A 20,608-nucleotide genomic window follows, 5' to 3' on the forward strand; every position below is an offset into this window, starting at 1 on the left:
CTTAAAGTACAAGGACTAGATTACAAAAAATAAAGGTACAATAACTAAATTGAACAAAACACTACAGTACAGGGACCTAACAGGTACTTTCTCCGACTATGAAATGTTAGTTTCAGTTGCAATTAAATCGCCACACGAACCACGGTGCCACATTTGATTGGGTTTACTTAAATAGTAATATCTGACTATCCTGTTTTGCCGCGCGAGTCGTTGTAGTATAGTGGTGAGTATCCCCGCCCGTCACCCGGGAGACCCGGGTTTGATCCCCGGTAACGGCGTCTTTTTTTTTTTTTAGCTCTTCAAATGAAAAATTAAAAAGCTTAATATTGTACAAAATCAATCCGACCTGTCGGAATCAAACCAGCGACCTAAGGATTTCCAATTTAGATTAGTCCAACTACAGTCCACCACTCTACCAACTGAGCTAATTAAGGACAGAGTTGTTAACATTATTTTTGTCCGATTTATACTCTTTTATGCCATATCGCACAATCTGACATGGTAGTTCGAATGTCACGTGGACAAACTTAACGAAAAAAATTATCGGTGTTAATATTGTCCTTAATTGTTCAAAATCTTAAAGTACATGGACTAAATTACACGAAATAAAGGTACAATGACTAAATTGAACAAAACGCTACACTACCGAGACCTAACAGGTACTTTGTCCGACTATGAAATGCTAGTTTCAGTTGTAATTAAATGGCCACACGCATCATGGTGCCACATTGGATTGGGTTGACTTAAATAGTTATATGTGACTGTCCTGTTCTGCCGCGCGAGTCGTTGTAGCATAGTGGTGAGCAGTGTTGCAAAAATCGCGCCTAGGCGCTAGGCGGTGGGAGGCTGCCGCGAGGAATGGACTAGACTGTCTAACCAGCCGGTTCGGCGATTTTATTTTTTTTTTTTTGAAAATGTCGAAAAAGTTTTGGAAGGCATAAATTTTGTCTCGGTTGTCTGATTTGGACAAATTTTTTTTTTCAAATCGCTTATTTTTTCGAGATCTATACACCGCAAAAAGCCAATGGCGGTTTGGTCCACTAATTTTTCAAAAAAATGCCTCTTTAGCTCTTAATTTTAGTTTTTTATGTACTTTGATGGTTTAAACAATATTTTGAACAGTTTTACAACCACTTTCGTAAATAGTTTCTAAGAAATAACTATGGAAAACTTATGTTTTATTACTAAATTTAAAAAATCTTAATTTTTAATTTTATTAAAAATTAAAAAAAATTAAATAAAAAAATTGGCGCCTAGGCGCCTAACATTTTTTGCAACATTGGTGGTGAGTATCCCCGCCTGTCACGCGGGAGTCCTGGGTTCGATCCCCGGCAACGGCGTTTTTTTTAGCTCTTCAAAGGAAAAATTAAAAAGCTTAATATTGTAAAAAATCAATCCGACCTGCCGGATTCGAACCAGCGAACTAAGGATTTCCAATTTAAATTAGTTAAACTAATGTCCTCCGCTCTACAGTACTCTTTTATGTCACATCGCACAATCCGACATGGCAGTTCGAATGCCACGTAGAAAAAAACCTAACAGAAAAAATTATCGGTGTTAATATTGTCCTTAATTGTTCTAAATCTTAAAGTACAGGGACTAGATTACACAAAATAAATGTACAATAACTAAATTAAACAAAACGCTACAGTACAGGGACCTAACAGGTACTTTGTCCGACTATGAAATGTTAGTTTCAGTTGCAATTAGATCGCCACACGAACCAGGGTGCCACATTTGATTGGGTTTACTTAAATAGTAATATGTGACTGTCCCATTTTGCTGCGCGAGTCGTTGTAGTATAGTGGTGAGTTTCCCTGCCTGTCACGCGGGAGACCCGAGTTCGATCCCCGGCAATGGTGTCTTTTTTTTTTAGCTCTTCAAAGGAAAAATTGAAAAGCTTAATATTGTACAAAATCAATCCGACCTGCCGGAATCAAACCAGCGATCTAAGGATTTCCAATTTAGATTAGTCTAACTACAGTGATAGGAATATTTTTGTAAGTTTTGATGAGCCAAATGTATTTTAAATCCCCTTAGTTTTTTTAAAGTCTTTTAGTACAAGCATCATAAATCAGAATATCGAGTCAATGGGAATCTACCATATGAAGAACAAAATTAATTTGGAAAATTAATTTTGGTCCTACGAGTATTCATCCGAGAAAAAAGCATAAAGGAATGGCGTTGCAAGAAATGATTGGATGAGCCTAACGGCGAAATGGTAGAAGTCCATACTTAAAACGATCATGCCCGAGATTGATTCCCCCCAAAGACTTATTTTTACAAGTCGAGCACAATGTTCTTAAGGAGCACAATGCGTACAAGCAAGATGTGCCAATGGAGCACAATGCGTACAAGCAAGATGTGCCAAAGAAGCACGATGTGACCAAATCAGAGAAGCACAATGTTCGAAGCCAATGGAGCACAATGCGTACAAGCAAGATGTGCCAAAGGAGCACAATGTGAACAAGCACGATGTGTCCAAAGAAGCACAATGTGACCAAATCAGAGAAGCACAATGTTCGAAGTCAAACAAGCAAAAAGTGCCAAAGTCAACGAAGCACAATGTGGCAAGAAGATGTGCCAAAGGAGCACAATGTTCCAAAGGAGCACGATGTGTCCAAAGAAGCACAATGTGACCAAATCAGAGAAGCACAATGTTCAAGTCAAACAAGCAAAAAGTGCCAAAGTCAACGAAGCACAATGTGGCAAAGAAGCAAGATGATCTGAAAATGGATAAATTCGAAGGAATTTATTTTGAATCAGCCCACATGCCACAAGAATACAAAATTGCCTGAAGATACTGATCAGAACGGAAAAAATATTTATGAAGACATGAATATAAAAACTTATCCTAGAAATAAATTCAATCAGAAGAATTTATTTCAAAGATTCGTTGGAAATTCAAATTGACAACAAAAATAATATTTTAAGAAACAACTTGAAAATCAAGTTGAGATAAAATATTATTTTGTCAGACAAGTTGACAATCAAATCAAAATTGAAGATCTACTATTGTCAACAATATCATGCTATGAAGATTCAAATTTCAAATATCAAATTATCCCACTCCAACGGATATATTTGATTGCCTATAAAAAGCCATGAAGACTTGAAGACAGATAGAGGTGAATAAAAAAATACGAACAAGTGAATACACATGAGATAAGAAGTGCAAGTGCTCAAATATTCTTTAAGAGACTTAGTCTGAATAGTCTCAAAACTAGTTGGAGAGAGATACAATTACCTTTGTATTTGTAATTGTAAAAAGAGTATAGCTGTGTGCAAAATACTCTAGTGGGTGTAGCTGTGTGCAAAACACTCGTAGTTGCTAAGTGTAGCTGTGTGCAAAACACTTAGTTGGCGTTGAGTATAGCTGTGTGCGAAATACTCAGAGTTGAGTGTAGCCGTGTGTGAGACACTCGGAGTTGGGTGTAGCTGTGTGCAAGACATCCGGAAGAAGTGCTTGTGTAGCGCTTATTCACTATTGTAACTGTGTGTGGAAAATAGTGAATTACTCCTAGAAGTGAATGGAGTAAAGTGGACTAGGAAGATTACGCCACTTCCGAACCACTATAAATTGCCTCTCTCATTTACATACCGCACTTACATAATTTGCTCTATCTATCTATCTTATCCGACTAACCCGTTTACTATTCATAGTTAATCTTAATCTTTCTGGTTTAGCGTGTTTTCACGTATGCATGCAACTCAAACTGTCCAAGCTTAAATATTGACTTATTCTAAGCAAGTTTGACGTGTTGCATGTGACGTTCGTCACACGGTCGACATGATACGATATCTTACTTATAATATTGAATATTGTTGTTAAATATTGAGTGCACCATCTCCAGGGACGGAGGGAGGGGGGCAGGGGGGGCGGCTGCCCCCCCTCACCCCACCCCCACCTCATATATAGTATTTGTATGTATATATGTATGTATAGTACATGTTTTAGTATTAGTATAAAAAAACTATAAAATGTTAACAAGAAGTGAGTTAGAGTAGGTGGTAGAGCACATCTTTAGTAATAATAAGGTTAAGGGTTCTAATCTTAGCACCAACATATTTTTACAATTCCTTTTTAATAGCTTTTTTAATATTACACACACTCTCTCTATAATAAGATGTGTAATTTATAATGTGTTTTCTATTCAAATTATTTTATTAATTATGTTTCATATTTTGTTATGAATATTTTTATAAAGTTTCGATATGTTTTATTTTTCATTCATATCCAACAATATTTACAATTATATTTCTTAGGTAGTTTATTTATTTATTTTTAAATTATCTCTTTTGTTCTAATGTTTTGCCTTTTCTTGAAAAAATTTCTGAATCCGTCTGTACTGTTTCGCCCCCCCTCAACCGAATTTCTGGCTCCGTCTCTGACCGTCTCCTTTAAATATTCAAGATATTCATGTCATATTTACACCTCATCTGAGCATTCATTCCATACGTGTGCATGTGATTTAAATTATTAATTGGGCATAACTCTTTACACTTATTTATTCCGCTGTGCAGTTCAAGCTTACTCTATTCACTTGATACTTAGAGTTAAAATTACCAAAGAGTTATTTATTGTGAAAAAGTTTAAAAGTCTAATCACCCCCCCCCCCCCCCCCTCTCTAGACTTTTACCACCCTATCGGGACCAACAATTGGTATCAGAGCGGTTGTCTTTTTTAGTCAATTTTGACTGCTAGACAGATCTCGAAAAATCAAGATGATAAAAAGAGATATGGCTCTTGCCCAAAATTTATTATTTTCCTTAGAAAAATTTGATGATTGGAAAATTCGCATGCAGGTACATCTATCCGCGTTACATGATGAAATGTGGGAAGTGGTTACAAGTGGTCCTATTGAGATTTTACAAGTCAACACTTCATCCGTACAAACAAGTGACACTCCACAACATATTCCAAAACCGAAAGCGGAATGGTCTCGTGAAGATAGAACAAGAAATAACTTGGACAATATTGCCAAGGATATTTTGTTTAAATCTATCAATGACACGATATTTCCAAAAGTTCAAAAATGTCAATCCGCGAAGGAAGTTTGGGAAACGCTCATTCAAATTGGTGAAGGAGGTGCCACATTGGATTGGGTTTACTTATATGCTAATATGTGACTGTCCTGTTCTGCCACGCGAGTCGTTGTAGTATAGTGGTGAGCAGTGTTGCAAAAATCGCGCCTAGGCGCTAGGCGGTGGGAGGCCGCCGCGAGGAATGGCCTCGGCGGCCTCCTCCGCGGGCGGCCGGTTCGGCGATTTTTTTTTATTTTTTTTTTGAAAATGTGGAAAACGTTTCGGAAGGCATAACTTTTGACTCGGTTGTCTGATATGGAAATTTTTTTTTTCAAATCGCGTATTTTTTCGAGATCTATACACCGCAAACAGCCAAAGGCAGTTTGGTTCACTAATTTCTCAAAAAAAATGCCTCTTTAGCTCTTAATTTTAGTTTTTTTTTATGTATTTAGATGGTTTAAACAATATTTTGAACAATTTTACAACCACTTTCGTAAGTAGTTTCAAAGAAATAACTATGGAACCTTATGTTTTATTACTAAATTTTAAAATTTTTAATTTTTAATTTTATTAAAATTAAAAAAATAAAAAAAATCGGCGCCTAGGCGCCCCCTAGCCGCCTAGGGGGCGCTTAACGTTTTTTGCAACATTGGTGGTGAGTATCCCCGCCTGTCACGCGGGAGACCTGGGTTCGATCCCCGGCAACGGCGTTTTTTTTTAGCTCTTCAAAGGAAAATTTTAAAAGCTTCATATTGTAAAAAATAAATCCGACCTGCCGGATTCAAACCAGCGACCTAAGGATTTCCAATTTAGATTAATCAAACTACAGTCCTCCGCTCTACCAACTGAGTTAAGGTCGGAGCTATTAACATTAATTTTTTCCGAATTATACTCTTTTATGCCACATCGCACTATCCGACATGGCAATTCGAATGCCACGTAGGAAAAACTTTACGGAAAAAATTATCGGTGTTAATATTGTCCTTAATTTTTCTAAATCTTAAAGTACTGGGACTAGATTACACAAAAAAAAAAAAAAAGGTACATTAACTAAATTGAACACAACGCTACAGTACAGGGACCTAACAGGTACATTGTCCGACTATGAAATGTTAGTTTCAGTTGCAATTAGATCGCCACACGAACTAGGGTGCCACATTGGATTGGGTTTACTTAAATAGTAATATGTGACTGTCCTGTACTGCCTCGCGAGTCGTTGTAGTATAGTGGTGAGTATCCCCGCCTGTCACGCGGGAGACCCGGGTTCGATCCCCGGCAACGGCGTCTTTTTTTTTTTTAGCTCTTCAAAGGAAAAATTAAAAAGCTTTATATTGTACAAAATCAATCGAACCTGCCGGAATCAAACCAACGACCTAAGGATTTCCAATTTAGATTAGTCCAACTATAGTCCACCACTCTACCAACTAAGCTAACGTCGGAGATGTTAACATTATTTTTGTCCGAATTATACTCTTTGATGCCATATCGCACAATCTGACATGGGAGTTCGAATGCCACGTGGACAAACTTAACGGAAAAAATTATTGGTGTTAATATTGTCCTTAATTGTTTAAAATCTTAAAGTACATGGACTAAATTACACAAAATAAAGGTACAATGACTAAATTGAACAAAACGCTACACTACAGGGACCTAATAAGTACTTTGTCCGACTATGAAATGCTAGTTTCAGTTGCAATTAGATGGCCACACGCACCGTGGTGCCACTTTGGATTGGGTTTACTTAAATAGTAATATGTGACTGTCATGTTCTGCCGCGCGAGTCGTTATAGCATAGTGGTGAGCAGTGTTGCAAAAATCGCGCCTAGGCGCTAGGCGGTGGGAGGCCGCCGCGAGGAATAGCCTCGGCAGCCTCCTCCGTGGGCGGCCTGTTCGGTGATTTTTTTTTTTTTTTTGAAAATGTGGAAAACGTTTCGGAATGCATAACTTTTGACTCGGTTGTCTGATTTGGAAATTTTTTTTTTCAAATCGCGTATTTTTTTGAGATCTATACACCGCAAACAGCCAAAGGCGGTTTGGTCCACTAATTTCTCAAAAAAAATGCCTCTTTAGCTCTTAATTTTAGTTTTTTTATGTATTTTGATGGTTTAAACAATATTTTGAACAATTGTACAACCACTTTCGTAAGTAGTTTCTAAGAAATAACTATGGAAACCTTATGTTTTATTACTAAATTTTTAAAAAATTTAATTTTTAGTTTTATTAAAATTAAAAAAAATTTTAAAAAAAAATCGGCGCCTAGGCGCCCCCTTGCCGCCTAGGGGGCGCCTAACGCTTTTTGCAACATTGGTGGTGAGTATCCCCGCCTGTCACGCGGGAGACCTGGGTTCGATCCCCGGTAACGGCGTTTTTTTTTAGCTCTTCAAAGGAAATATTAAAAAGCTTAATATTATAAAAAATCAATCCGACCTGCAGGATTCAAACCAGCGACCTAAGGATTTCCAATTTAGATTAATCAAACTACAGTCCACCACTCTACCAACTGAGCTAAGGTCAGAGCTATTAACATTATTTTTGTCCGAATTATACTCTTTTTTGCCACATCGCACAATCCGACATGGCAGTTCGAATGCCACGTAGGAAAAACTTAACGGAAAAAATTATCGGTGTTAATATTGTCCTTAATTGTTCTAAATCTTAAAGTACTGGGACTAGATTACACAAAAAAAAAAAAAAAAAAAAAAAAAAGGTACAATAACTAAATTGAACAAAACGCTACTGTACAGGGACCTAACAGGTACTTTGTCCGACTATGAAATGTTAGTTTCTGTTGCAATTAGATCGCCACACGAACCATGGTGCCACATTGGATTGGGTTTACTTAAATAGTAATATGTGACTGTCCTGTTCTGCCGAGCGAGTCGTTGTAGTATAGTGGTGAGTATCCCCGCCTGTCACCCGGGATCCCCGGCAACGGCGTCTTTTTTTTTTTAACTCTTCAAAGGAAAAATTAAAAAGCTTAATATTGTACAAAATCAATCCAACCTGCCGGAATCGAACCAACGACCTAAGGATTTCCAATTTAGATTAATCCAACTACAATCCACCACTCTTCCAACTAAGCTAAGGTCGGAGCTGTTAACATTATTTTTGTCCGAATTATACTCTTTTATGCCATATCGCACAATCTGACATGGCTGTTCGAATGCCACGTGGACAAACTTAACGGAAAAAATTATCGGTGTTAATATTGTCCTTAATTGTTCAAAATCTTAAAGTAAATGGACTAAATTACACAAAATAAAGGTACAATGACTAAATTGAACAAAACGCTACACTACAGGGACCTAATAGGTACTGTGTCCGACTATGAAATGCTAGTTTCAGTTGCAATTAGATGGCCACACGCACCATGGTGCCACTGTTGGTCCCGAAAGGGTGGCGAGAAGTCTAGAGGGGGGGGTGAATAGACTTCTCTAACTTTTCAAATTTTCTTCTGCAAACAACACTTTGGTAACTTCAACTCTAAGTAACAAGCATAATCAAGTATAACAACTTAGAGTGTGCACAGCGGAATATGTAACGGCAAAGTGTTATGCTTTAATTGTGTAGTGCTCAAAGAGATATTCTATACATGCATCATGTTAGAAACACTTGATATAGATTAAGGATGATGTATGTAAAATTTCACTTGCAGGCAAACGAGGGAACTATCAAACCCAGACAGATAAAGATACGCGATAAATCGTAACGGGTTAGTTCACAGTTGATATAAGCATGCACGAAATATAATTGAGCAGTAAGTAAATAGAGAGAGAGATTTATAGTGGTTCAGAGGTGGTGTAATCCTCCTAGTCCACTCTTCTCCTTTCACTTCAAGGAGGAAATTCACTATTCTTCGATCACCCAGATACAATAGTGAATAAGTGTCCACCGACACTTCTCTGAGTGCTTCGCACAAAGCTACACTCCACCAAGGTTTTTCGCAAGCTCCTCTTGTTACTCCGCCTTCCCGAGTACTTCGCACCAAGCTGTACTCCTACACCACGAGAACTACGCACAAAGCTACGCTCTCACCGGGTTTTCACAAGCTTCTCTTGTTACTCTGCCCTTTACAACCGAGTGCTACGCACAAAGCTACACTCAAACTGGGTTTTTCACTCTCTCTAGTTACTCTACCCCTTTTCTACACTCAGTAGAAGGTTTACAATAAAATACAAAGATTTCTTCTATCAGACTTGAATTCTATCGTATATAGCTCAATATATCACTTGATGTTTGATTGGATAATTTTCTTTGTAATTCCCGTTCAATCTCTGCTTGTCTTCAAGTCTGCTTGGGCAATTTATAGCCAATGAAAACTATTTGCCCGTTGATCAACTTTCGATCTTGATCGTCCATTTTGAATTGTAGTTGATCAAATAATTTTGCCAACTTGGTCTGCAAAGTCATTTCGCCGTCTGTCAGAAGATTTGAATAATCTTATCGTTGCTCTCCATTAATCTGACAAAGCTTTTCTTGGAATGTGTAGCCTCCAAATTTAAATTATTCTCAGGCATGACTTTTGTTGAATTATTAATCTGATGTGCCAAGTGGATCAAATAATTTATCTGCTGATTCTTGCTTGAGTATATAAAAGATTTCCTTCGTGTATCAGCTTCTTCGACTCCTTCGCAAGCTTCTCAAAAAAAAACTTTCTGTCTAACAATTGTATCATGATGATGTCATATCCCGATAGTACATCATGTCCATCTAGTATCATGAACTGGTATCATGTTAAGCTAGTATCATGAACTTGTTATCATGTCTTCATAAAAATTGCTTCAAGTGAGAGTTAAACCATGTATCCTTTGGTTGCTTTGCAAGGCTTCTTCCAACTCGACTAGTTAACCATTTGATACATTTCAAGACTTAAATTCTTTTTTCTTATCTCTTCACGTGAGTTTCACAACTCTTGTAGAAGCATATCACCATACTTCACGTGAATTATTTCTTCCTGATAGCTCTACCCGATATACTTCATGTCTACTACTTCATGATAGCACTTCACCATACCTTGTCTAAGCCTTTTTAGACCAAAATGCTCTCAATGGGATTCGAACTATAAATAATCAAGTATCAAGTGTGCTTTAACAAATCTTTTTCCATCTCATCCATCTCAACCTTTGATGACTTAATGCTTCATAAATGTGTTAAGCTATGATCCCGCTTACATTTATTCTTCCTTCAAACCAGCTTTCACGTAGGCTTCATGACAGGGGTGCACCATACTTTGTGAACCAGAATTGACTCAAATAAAATAAAATTGGGGTCTACAAAATACATTTGGCTCATCAAAACTCATACAATATGTTCCTAACAATTTCCCCCTTTTTTATGATGCCGAAACTTATACCCAAGTCATTTGGCTATGTCAAATTTTGAAAAATAATCTTTTTGTCCAATTTTATTGTGACTAGCCATTTGACGGGTTTAACACATTTAAGACTTAGAGATTTTAATTTTGGACGGTCCTAAACGTATATTGAGACTAAAACGCGGGGTTGCGTATTGATTTTTATCTTTTAATTTTTCTTCCCCCTTTCAATTTTATTTTCTCAATTATACGCTTCACATGAAATTACTAAGTCCAATTAAAATCTTGAGACTTTAAAGCAATTAAACAAACATACTAGACAAAATAAAGAGATAAGCCGTAAGCTAGCAACTTTATATTTTGTACCAAAAAGATATAATTCGAACAATCTAGCTAGGATTATGTACACCAAAAAGAATAGGAGACTTCATTTTTTACCTCTTGCTAATTAAGGCATTCACATGTGCCCTTAGCTTCTTGAAGTCTTGATCACTTTCCTTTAATTGGTATGGTGCGGTGACTTGCTCGGTTACATAGTTTCCATATGCTTCTTGAATCTTGTCACCTCGCAATACTCCAGCTTGGTACCAAGCAACGCATTCTTCAAAAGATCTTCCATCTACCATCTCGTTGCTTGAGTGCCCGAAGAAAGTCTCCAACTCACGTACAAGCTTCATCTTGTTCTCATCATAGATTGATCTTGAAGGTGATGACCTTGGGCATTCTTGTTGACTTGGAAAATCCGAACTCTGAGCAGTCACAAGATACTCCATAATTCTTCCTCTACCTCGGCCTTGAACCTTTGGTATAGGTGAGACTCCTCTTGGTGCTCTTGGAGGTCGAACAAGCTCAACTAGTGGCCGTTGTGATGACGGTCCAATCAAGTGATTTACCAAATGGCTTGGAGCTCCTCGTGCTCTTTCCCCCTTTTCGGCAGCATCAACATAATTTTGAAAACTTGCCGAAACTTCGAGTTGACTCTTTTGGACTCCGACTAGTAGATCATTGTTCACGCCGGTTTGATGTAGTAGAGCTTTCAACTGATTTTCCACCAACCGTAGCCTTGATTCACAATCGGTTCCTTTCTTTCCCAAGTCGAGGAACATCTTCAAGACTTCCCGGTTGTGTTCTTCTTGTTTGGTGGTCATCATGGCCATATCACCTTGCATTGATCCTTGTCCAAGTAACAAGGATTCGGCCCTTTCATATACACCTTTGTGAAAATCATCTAATTTGGTATCAACATTACCAAATTGGTGGTGAACTTTTTCAACAATACTTTCTCTTAAAGCATCAACATCAATGGAATGAGAATGTACCTCCTTATGTGGCTCATGTGATGGTCTCGGCATTGTAGAATCAGCCGGCTCCGGTGCTTCCACATGTGGTGTGTTCTCAAGATATAAAGGCTCACCAAAAGTAGGATCAATTGGTTCGGCAGTGGCAGTGTTAATCGGCTCGGCACAACTCAAGGGTAACGGAGATAATTCAACTTGCATCACACCTTCTTGAGCATTCTCACGGCTTTCATGCTCATCCAAATTGTCAACATTTTCTTCAATCACCAATTTTATAGGATTAATTGTGACTTGATCATTCTCCAAATTTTCATTTACCGAATTTGTCACATCTGTAGCCGTGTGAGGAGAGATAGCATCAAAGCTAAGATTGTCTTCTCCAATATTTGAAGGAAATGCATCCAACTCTTGTAGACTTCCACCATCGGTCTCCTTCAAGGTTGATACTTCCCCCGGTGTACCGTGAACTTCTTCTCTCGAAAGAACCATGGCTCGGGCAATGTCATCACGAGCAAATCCATCAATCGTCTCAACGGCAACTTCGGTAACCTCTTGTGCTACTTTCTTACCCCGACTATTAGCAACTTTCTTGATAAAACATTCATTTATCACCGATAGCCTCGTCGCGGTAGCAAGGTTTCATGTGCCTATCCATGTTAGAGCAAATTCCTCTAACTCAAGAGTGTTCGGTCATATGGTTGTAGCAACCGAAGGTGATCACCCAATCTCCAATTTCTCCAAAATTTAACTCGTTCAAACTCCTTCAACAACTCACTATTCGCCCCATACGTAGGAATGTCATCCACACTCCCAACCTTGATTAGAACTCTTACTCCATCCTCATTCGGGTTTGAGGGGTTAACTATAGGTGTGGGTAAGGTAACAAAGGGATGGCTACAAGCATCATCACTTGCTCTCCCGTGAGTGTTTGACTCCCCATGACTAGATTCTCGGATAGAAAGGGATTTCTTGGTTAAGGATAGGTTTGACGGGTTTGCCGGTTTTCGTTTTCGGGTGGTTGCTTGTGAGGGATCAACTGGGTTTGGAGTTCTAAAGAGGTAGTTTTGATTTTGGATGGGTCTTGGCTTAGATAGGGTAACACCTTTGGCTTTCAACAACTCTCCAATAACAAAACCATACCCAATATCATTTGGAAACCATCCATTCACTAACGGTTTCGCCCCCCTGCCCCCCATCTGGCTCCGTCCCTATATGGAAAGCTATTAGTGATATCCTCCCTACCAATACAAACTTGCTTATAAAGAGGGTGGATGTGGATCCAAATTGTGCCATGAGTGGGATCTCTCAAGAGGACACTATGCATGCTTTGGTGTTGTGTGACTTTGCAAAGGTCATATGGGAGCAATCCAACCTTCCAATCTCCAATATTGTGACAAACATTTTTCACATTTGGTTTACTGAGCTTCTAAATGTTCTAGACTCTAATGGAATATTACATGCAGCAGCAATTCTATATCACATTTGGAGAGCACAGAACGGAGCGGTATGGGATGCATTCATGCCGCGACCAAGGAAATTACTAGCGGCGGCTGCTGCAACCATGCATGCATGGCGTCATGTGTGACCCACCGCCGACGCCACATCAGTAGCCGAACAACCAAGTGCAACCGGGGAACCACCACTGCAACACAATCCGCCGACTGACGCTACTGCTACAACCACCGTACCACTGCCACGAACTTGCTGGGTAGATGCCGGATTCCTCCACGACTCGCGCAAGGCAACGGTAGGGGCAGTTCTCCTCGATGCGAATGGGGGATATATTGCAGCATTCAGTGCCCCTCTCCCGGATTGTTTTTCACCACTCATGGCAGAAGCATTTGCGTGCAAGGAAGCCTTATCATGGTTAAAGGGTCGTGGCGAAAGATCACTACAGCTTTACACAGATTTTCTGACATTACATGTGACACCCTGTAAATCCAAACTCTAATCAAGGATTAATTAGAAAATTAATCCTAGTCTTCTTGTTAATTTATTCCTAAAAATCCTGAAAATTCAATAGTCGAAGGACTAGAATTTGACTAGTCATTCAAGGTCAAAGGGTTGTACCTTATGCTTCTAGGGTTGTACCTTATGCTTCTTGGGTTGTGCCCTTGTTCCCTTATTCTTCCAACTTTAGTAAGGGTAGAGATGTCTTTCTACTTAAAATTTGTGGTTCAAGCTAACCTAGCAACATCCTTCATTTCATTCACCTACAATCTAAACACAAAATCTCTAACTTCTCTCTAGAAAGGTGTAGCTTCTTCTCCAAGCTAGAATTTAGGCATCCTAAATCTTGCAAGTTGTCTTCCAAGATTCCTACTTTCCTTATCTTGAGCATAGGGGAGGGTAAGATCCTTGCTCTTTTGCTGTTTTTAACCTCCTTTTAGATGTCTTTTTCTAAAAATAGAATCTTTGTTGTCTTTTGGTTGGTGTATGAAGTTGGTGTGGAAGAAGAGCTTTAGGGGAGGCTTTCTAAGGGTGAGAAAGAGAAGTTTTAGGCTACAAAGGTAACCCAAGCTTTACAAAACCTATTTTCTTACTTATATGATGATTTCTTAGCTTCTACTTGTGATTCTTGTGTTGAAATGTGAGATTTGATGTATTGTCTTGTGGTAATGCATGTTTAGAGCTTGTTCTTAGGGTTCTTGAATGCCATTGCGTGGCTATTTCTTGGGTTCAAGTCATATTGTTGTTTTGTGTGAGATTTTGGGTGTTTTGGACTTGTTGTTGAAATCCCCGAAGGGATTATTTTGGAGTACAGGTGTACCTGCGGGCGGAACGGCGGGCAGAGGCCTACCCGTCGCCCCACCCGCGGGGTACGTGGTTCATCGTGGGCTTGTACCCGCGGGCAGAACCGCGGGTGGTTGTCCACCCGTGACCCCACCCGCGGGGAACGTTGTGGATTGTGGCGAGGATTTGTTCCCCGTGATTCTTTTGACTCGGTATTGATGTTTTGACCTCCCGATGTTATTTTATTGGGCTATTTGTGAGTCTTCTTGATGTTTCGTATGTCTAGAACGGTATGTTAGGAATCCATGTAGGATTTGGTGTCTTGAATCGTGCTAAGGGTCCAACCTTGTGATTCGTTGGGCTAATGATGAGTCTTGAATGTTCTATGGAACTACTTTTGGTTTACCCGTTTGATAAGCATGCTAGTTTGATGTTGAAATGCTAGTATGTGCGGTTTGTTCTTTCTTGTTGGGATTGAAAACTTGTGTTGACCATCGTTTGGTGTCGGATTGTGATCCTTTGTTGTTGAGTATAGTTTCATATCTTTGTTGTGATCCATTGATTGATTCCTGTGATGTGAACGTATGTAATCGTTATACCCTTTGATTGATACTTGATTAAGGTTATTGTGGAACCTTAGTCTTCTTGGTAATGATGATGACTTGTGTGATTATGTTTGAGATTGGTAGTTTGTTACTTGAGCTTTGCTCACGAGATTGGCGGTTTTGTGATATGATATTTAATGGTACCCTCGTGTACTGAGAGATCGGTGGTGAATAGGAGTGTCAGCGGGGGGCGACGGTCCCCGGAGGCAAAAGGTTGGACTCAGAAGTACATGGTGGCACTAGGAGGTAATGGTTGGAATCGAAATAAGGCCGGGGGTAGCCATAAGGTTGGAACAAGGCATAAGGTCGGAACTATGATACTTTTGACATGTAGTTGTCACTGTGGCATGTAGTTGCCGTTGTGTGAATGTGTATTCTTTGCTAATGAGCATGTCTTGATGTATTCTACTTTGTGATCAGTAGAATGCATCATGAGTTGTATTGTTTTTCGTGGTTCTTGTCTTGTTAATGTCGTAAGGATGTTGATTTCCTTTCCTTTTAAGGGTGTGAATGAGTCCTTGAAGTTGACTTCTCTCTATGGCTTTTGAATGATATATACTGTATTCCGTTTCGAAAATGGTTTTGACTTATACTTATCTATATATGCTATTTAACGCTTATTAATGGGTTACCAGCAATGTTCGCTGACCGGGTGTCATCCACATGTTATGTTTTCCTTGTTCTACAGGTTTTGAGTAGAGACCCGAGAGCGCTAGACTTGGAGCGTTAGATAGCTTTGTCCTTTGTCTAGACGTTGTGTTTTTGATGGCCTGTGAGCCTTTTGAGCGGCCTATGTGCCTTGACTCTTTATACTCTGTTGAATGGTTTAGTTTTCCCGCATGTGCATCTTTAGTATGTAAGATGTGGCATAATGCCCCCCTATAGACTTGCTTCCGCTTAATGATTATGGATGATTAGATTGTTTATCTCTTGCATTTAAGTTTTAAAAATATGGTAAAATCGGGGGTGTTACATTACACCGTTATCTCACCTCACCACCATCTACAGTTCATTCGTACATTGGTTATGCTATTGACAACTGCAGAACAATTACGTCTTCGTTTGATTTTGTTAATTCAATTTTATTCCTAGATCAGATAATTATTTAGCACATGCTTTAGCATCCTCTGCGTTCCAGCAGCCTACTGTTATGTATTGAGATCTATCCCCACCTGACATTATAGCGGCTTATTTCTAATGAAATTACCACTAATTATTTTCAAAAAATATATAAAATTTATATATTTAGAAACTACATTAAAAGTACTATTTAACACACACAAAAATTAAAAATAATTAAAAATAAATAAAGAAGAAAGAGTTTTTTTTTTTTAATGTTACTGGAATAATTAAAATAAATAAAGAAGAAAGAGTTTTTTTTTTTTGAATGTTAATGGCCCTATTACATTGTAGTCTCTGTTCATATACTTTCTCAACCTACTGAGGCTTGAACTCGTAACCTTCCAAATGGAAGTCCAACCCGGGTACCATTAGACCACATAGTCTTGGTAAAGAAGAAAGAGTTAGTTTGACTAATAAATAATAAATAAGACATGAGATAGATGGAGTCAATAAATAAAATTTATCAATAATAAAATAAGAGAAAATGTTTGCCTTCCAAAAGTTTTTCCTAATATTATTTCATGATGTGACTTATAATCATTGAGTGTCGTAAATTGGCTAACCACAGATTTTTAATTATACACTAAAGTAACTAATAGATATATAGTGTCACGAGTTAATACCTCCAATGGTCCTCTGAGTATTAGCGATTTATTAGTTGTGGTCATCCGAGTTTTAAATAACCTCTAATGGTCCTCCATGTTTTAAAAAGTAACCACATGTGGTCCTAATTCTTAAAAAAAAAAAAAAAAAAAAAAAAAAAAAAAAAAAAAAACGAGCTTAAAATGACCATGAGACGTCCTAAAAGGACCACGGGTGGTTATTTTTTAAAACACGGGGGACTATTGGAGGTCATTTAAAACTCGAATGGTCACAGTTGATAAATCGCTAAGACTCGAAGGACTATTGGAGGTATTAATTCATAGTGTCACGTTTAGAGGAGAATTAAGGAGAGAAATTTTAGGGCGAATGTTTAGCATGGCAAATTATTGTGGGGATTGTGGTCCACAGGGCTATGTAGACCACGTTCCAAAACGATGTTGTTTTGATGTTAAAAAAATTACTTCCTCCACGCGCGTGTTAGAATAATGAACATTCTGGGTAAAATAATGTACTTTATGTGTTAGAATAATGTATTTTATATGTGTTAGAATAATGAAATTTTGGGGTAAGATAATGTATTTTATGAGATAGAGTAAGTAATATACTTTATGTGTTAGAATAATGTATTTTATGAGTTAAAATAATGTATTTGTAGTTTATGTGTTAGAATAATGAAATTTCTAGGATAAGATAATATATTTTATGGGTTAAAATAATGTATACTTTATGTGTTAAAATAATATATTTTTATGAATTAAAATAAGGGTTAATTCCAGCGGAGGTTCCTCGTCAGGCCCGGCCCTGGGCAAGGGCAGGCTGGGCCCTTGCCCAGGGCCCACGCTTGGAAGGGACCCTCTACCCACCCACTATGTTTTATTTATACTATAATTTTATGTATATGTATTTAGTATACATTAGTATTACTAAAGTGTTGGTCAACCTAACTGGTAAGATTTTTTGTTTTTGTGTTAAAAGGGCGTGTGGTCGAACCCTTGTATGTACATCATATTAAATTTCCACCCATTTTCACTCTCTACTATTTAGAACCCCTATACAATACAATTATATTAAATTCACTCTCTACTATTTAGAAGATGAATTTAGAATTTTAGATATATTATTATGTAGTATTAAATTGTAACTTATGAAATTTATTTCTAATTTTAATTTGTATTTTTTATTAAATTTGTAACTTTATGATTTTTTTTTTTTTACCTTTCTATAATGATAGTGAGATTTATAATATAGATTGATTTGTGATCTATATCAAATTTTGAATCAATTTCTATTCGAATAATTTACAATTTATATTTAGAACACATGTTATTTTGTGAACTTTATAATGAGTAATGTACATATAATATATTTTGTGATTTAGTTATGAAAAATATTTTAAAAAAGATAGTTTACTTTTATATGAATTATCTAGTTAATGTAGTTTAGAAGTTCCATTGTGCGTCATCGTATTTAAAAACTTGAAATTAATCTAACGAAAAGAATAAGTATTTATAAATATAATACCAATATAGAAGATATGTGATTTATAACGTGTTTTCTATTCGAACTATTTTATCAAATTAATTATGTTTCATATTTTATTATGAATATCTTTTATCGCATTTAAAGTGTTCTGATTTATTTTTCTCAATAATTAAGATTTCATGCTCAGCTTTTGTTTATAAGTTTTGTTTTATAAATTTGTAATAATAATTACTTTATTTTTATAATAATAATAATAATAATAATAATAATAATAATAATAATAATAATAATAATAATAATGTGATTGCGTATAAACTTTATTTGGTTTCAAATTGTTTATTCGTTTTTATAAACTATAATTGTTTATTTATGAAGGCACTGATGCAGTTATTGATTATTTTAGATTTAGGAAAACCTATAGAATTGTTTGCATGTGTATGTAAAATAGTTAAAAACTTTTTAATTTTATTTCAAGTTATTTGACATTAGTATTTTCATGGCCGGATTTTGGGGCATGCAAAATGGGCAACAACACAAGGGCTCAATTTTTAGAGGACCTAATATTTACAACGTTCATACTTATTTGAAATAAAAATCATATATTTTACTGTAGAAACTGTGATTTTTGCATTCAACTGGTATTACACCGTTCATACTTATTTGAAATAAAAATCTTATATTTTACAGTATTGGTTTTAAAGGCTGCGCTTATACATTTGATAGGGCCTCATTTATTTATAAGAATGGGGCCACTAAAAAAAAACCCGCCTATTTTGTGACCCTTCCTTATTTAATTTAAATTTTAGTTATAAAAATGTATATTAATTTCATGCAGGGGCCCATTTTTGTTGTTACGCCCCGGGCCTATAAAATGATAGAACCGGCCCTGTTCCTCGTCTTTGGTGGCAATCCAAATTTAGTCCCAGACTATCATATTTTGAACACTTTTAGTCCTTCCGGCAAAAGTCTATTTTAGGAAAGGGCAATTTGGTCTCTTCACTTATCTTTTTTGTTTTTCACATTTTAGTTCCGATTAAAAAAAAAAAAAAAGCAAATTCACAAGTACAATGCATGTACATCCTCATAAATCTTCTTTAAAAAAATTGTAAACAAAAACTTGAACAAAAAATGTGAAAAATAAAAATAAAAGAATAAGTGAAGAGACCAAATTGCCCTTTCCTAAAATAGGCTTTCGCCGAAAAAGTCACTGGAAGGATTAAAAGTGTCCAAAATATGATAATCTGGGATGTTAAATGGCAAAAGCGATAATCTGGGACTAAATCTGGAATTGCCACCAAAGACAAAGGACCTCTAGTGGAATTAACTCATAAAATAATGTACTTTATATGTTTCTGGACCATGTTCTACACAGCTCTACGCAATAATGATTGGTTTAGCATTACTACAAAATAAGGCCTTAATAAATTTAATAAAAATAAACTATAATGGGCCAAAAAATATTTTTAAGTTGTCATTAGTAAGCCAGGGCTCGAGCCCAATATATTGTGATGGAGCCCTGTCTCTTGGATTGTTTCCTATTCCTATTTTTTTAGAAAGAGTATCCTATTCCTATTCGAAATAGACTAATATTATTCTAGACATATCCTATTCCTATTAGTAATAGACTAATATATTCTATATATATTCACGAATGAGTAGAGTATTTTATTATTGTTTTCTTCTTCCAAATATAACACGCACGTATTCTAAACCCGTGAGAGAGTATTCTATCTATTCTGCTAGATATGGAGGACGTGGGTTCTTTGTATTTCATCATTATAGTGGTAGGCGTTTGTTTGTGGTATGCATGTTTGTGGTGGTGTCCCTTCAGAACGCCACCTCGAAGTGCGGCGGCGCAGCCGCGCAACAGACTGGCGAGAAGGAGCACCGGCGGTAACAACGTTAATGTGGAAGCACAAGTAGTCCCAGAAGTTAGGTTAAATATTAAAAGCTTCGAAGAAGGGAGCGTAAAGGAAGAGGAGAGAGAGAATGAATGTGTTATTTGTATTACCGGTTTTCAGAAAGGAGACATATCCACCGTTCTATCATGCAATCATAAATTTCATTCAGATTGCATTGCTATTTGGTTGGTACTTCATCAAACTTGCCCCATATGTAGAGCAAGTACTATTTAGCCTGTTTCATAATCTCTAACGATTACCCTGTTTCTTGTACTTTTTTTGTCATCTTTTTCAATACATACTAATCAAGATTCTTGATTCCTTATTTTAAAAAATTGAAAATGTATTAGGATGTCATTGGTTTGGTTCATGGGTTTACACATTACGAATGAGAATAAAAATTATAGTATTTGGTTGACAACTTTTTAAAACAAATTTAAATACCCCTTCAATTAAAAATCTCATTCCCTAACTAAAATGGGTATCATTCCATCTTATTAGTAATTTAATTTTTAAATATGG

General features: G+C 36.9%; 1 non-coding gene across 1 annotated transcript; it reads left to right on the top strand.

The window, feature by feature from the left end:
* The first annotated feature begins 6,237 nt into the window (after positions 1-6,237).
* On the top strand, positions 6,238-6,309 carry TRNAD-GUC. Its single transcript has one exon. It is a non-coding gene; the product is annotated as a tRNA-Asp (tRNA).
* The last annotated feature ends 14,299 nt before the right edge of the window (positions 6,310-20,608 follow it).

The sequence above is a fragment of the Ipomoea nil genome, unplaced genomic scaffold, assembly GCF_001879475.1.
Source record: "Ipomoea nil cultivar Tokyo-kokei standard unplaced genomic scaffold, Asagao_1.1 scaffold2701, whole genome shotgun sequence".
NCBI classification, from domain to species: domain Eukaryota; kingdom Viridiplantae; phylum Streptophyta; class Magnoliopsida; order Solanales; family Convolvulaceae; genus Ipomoea; species Ipomoea nil.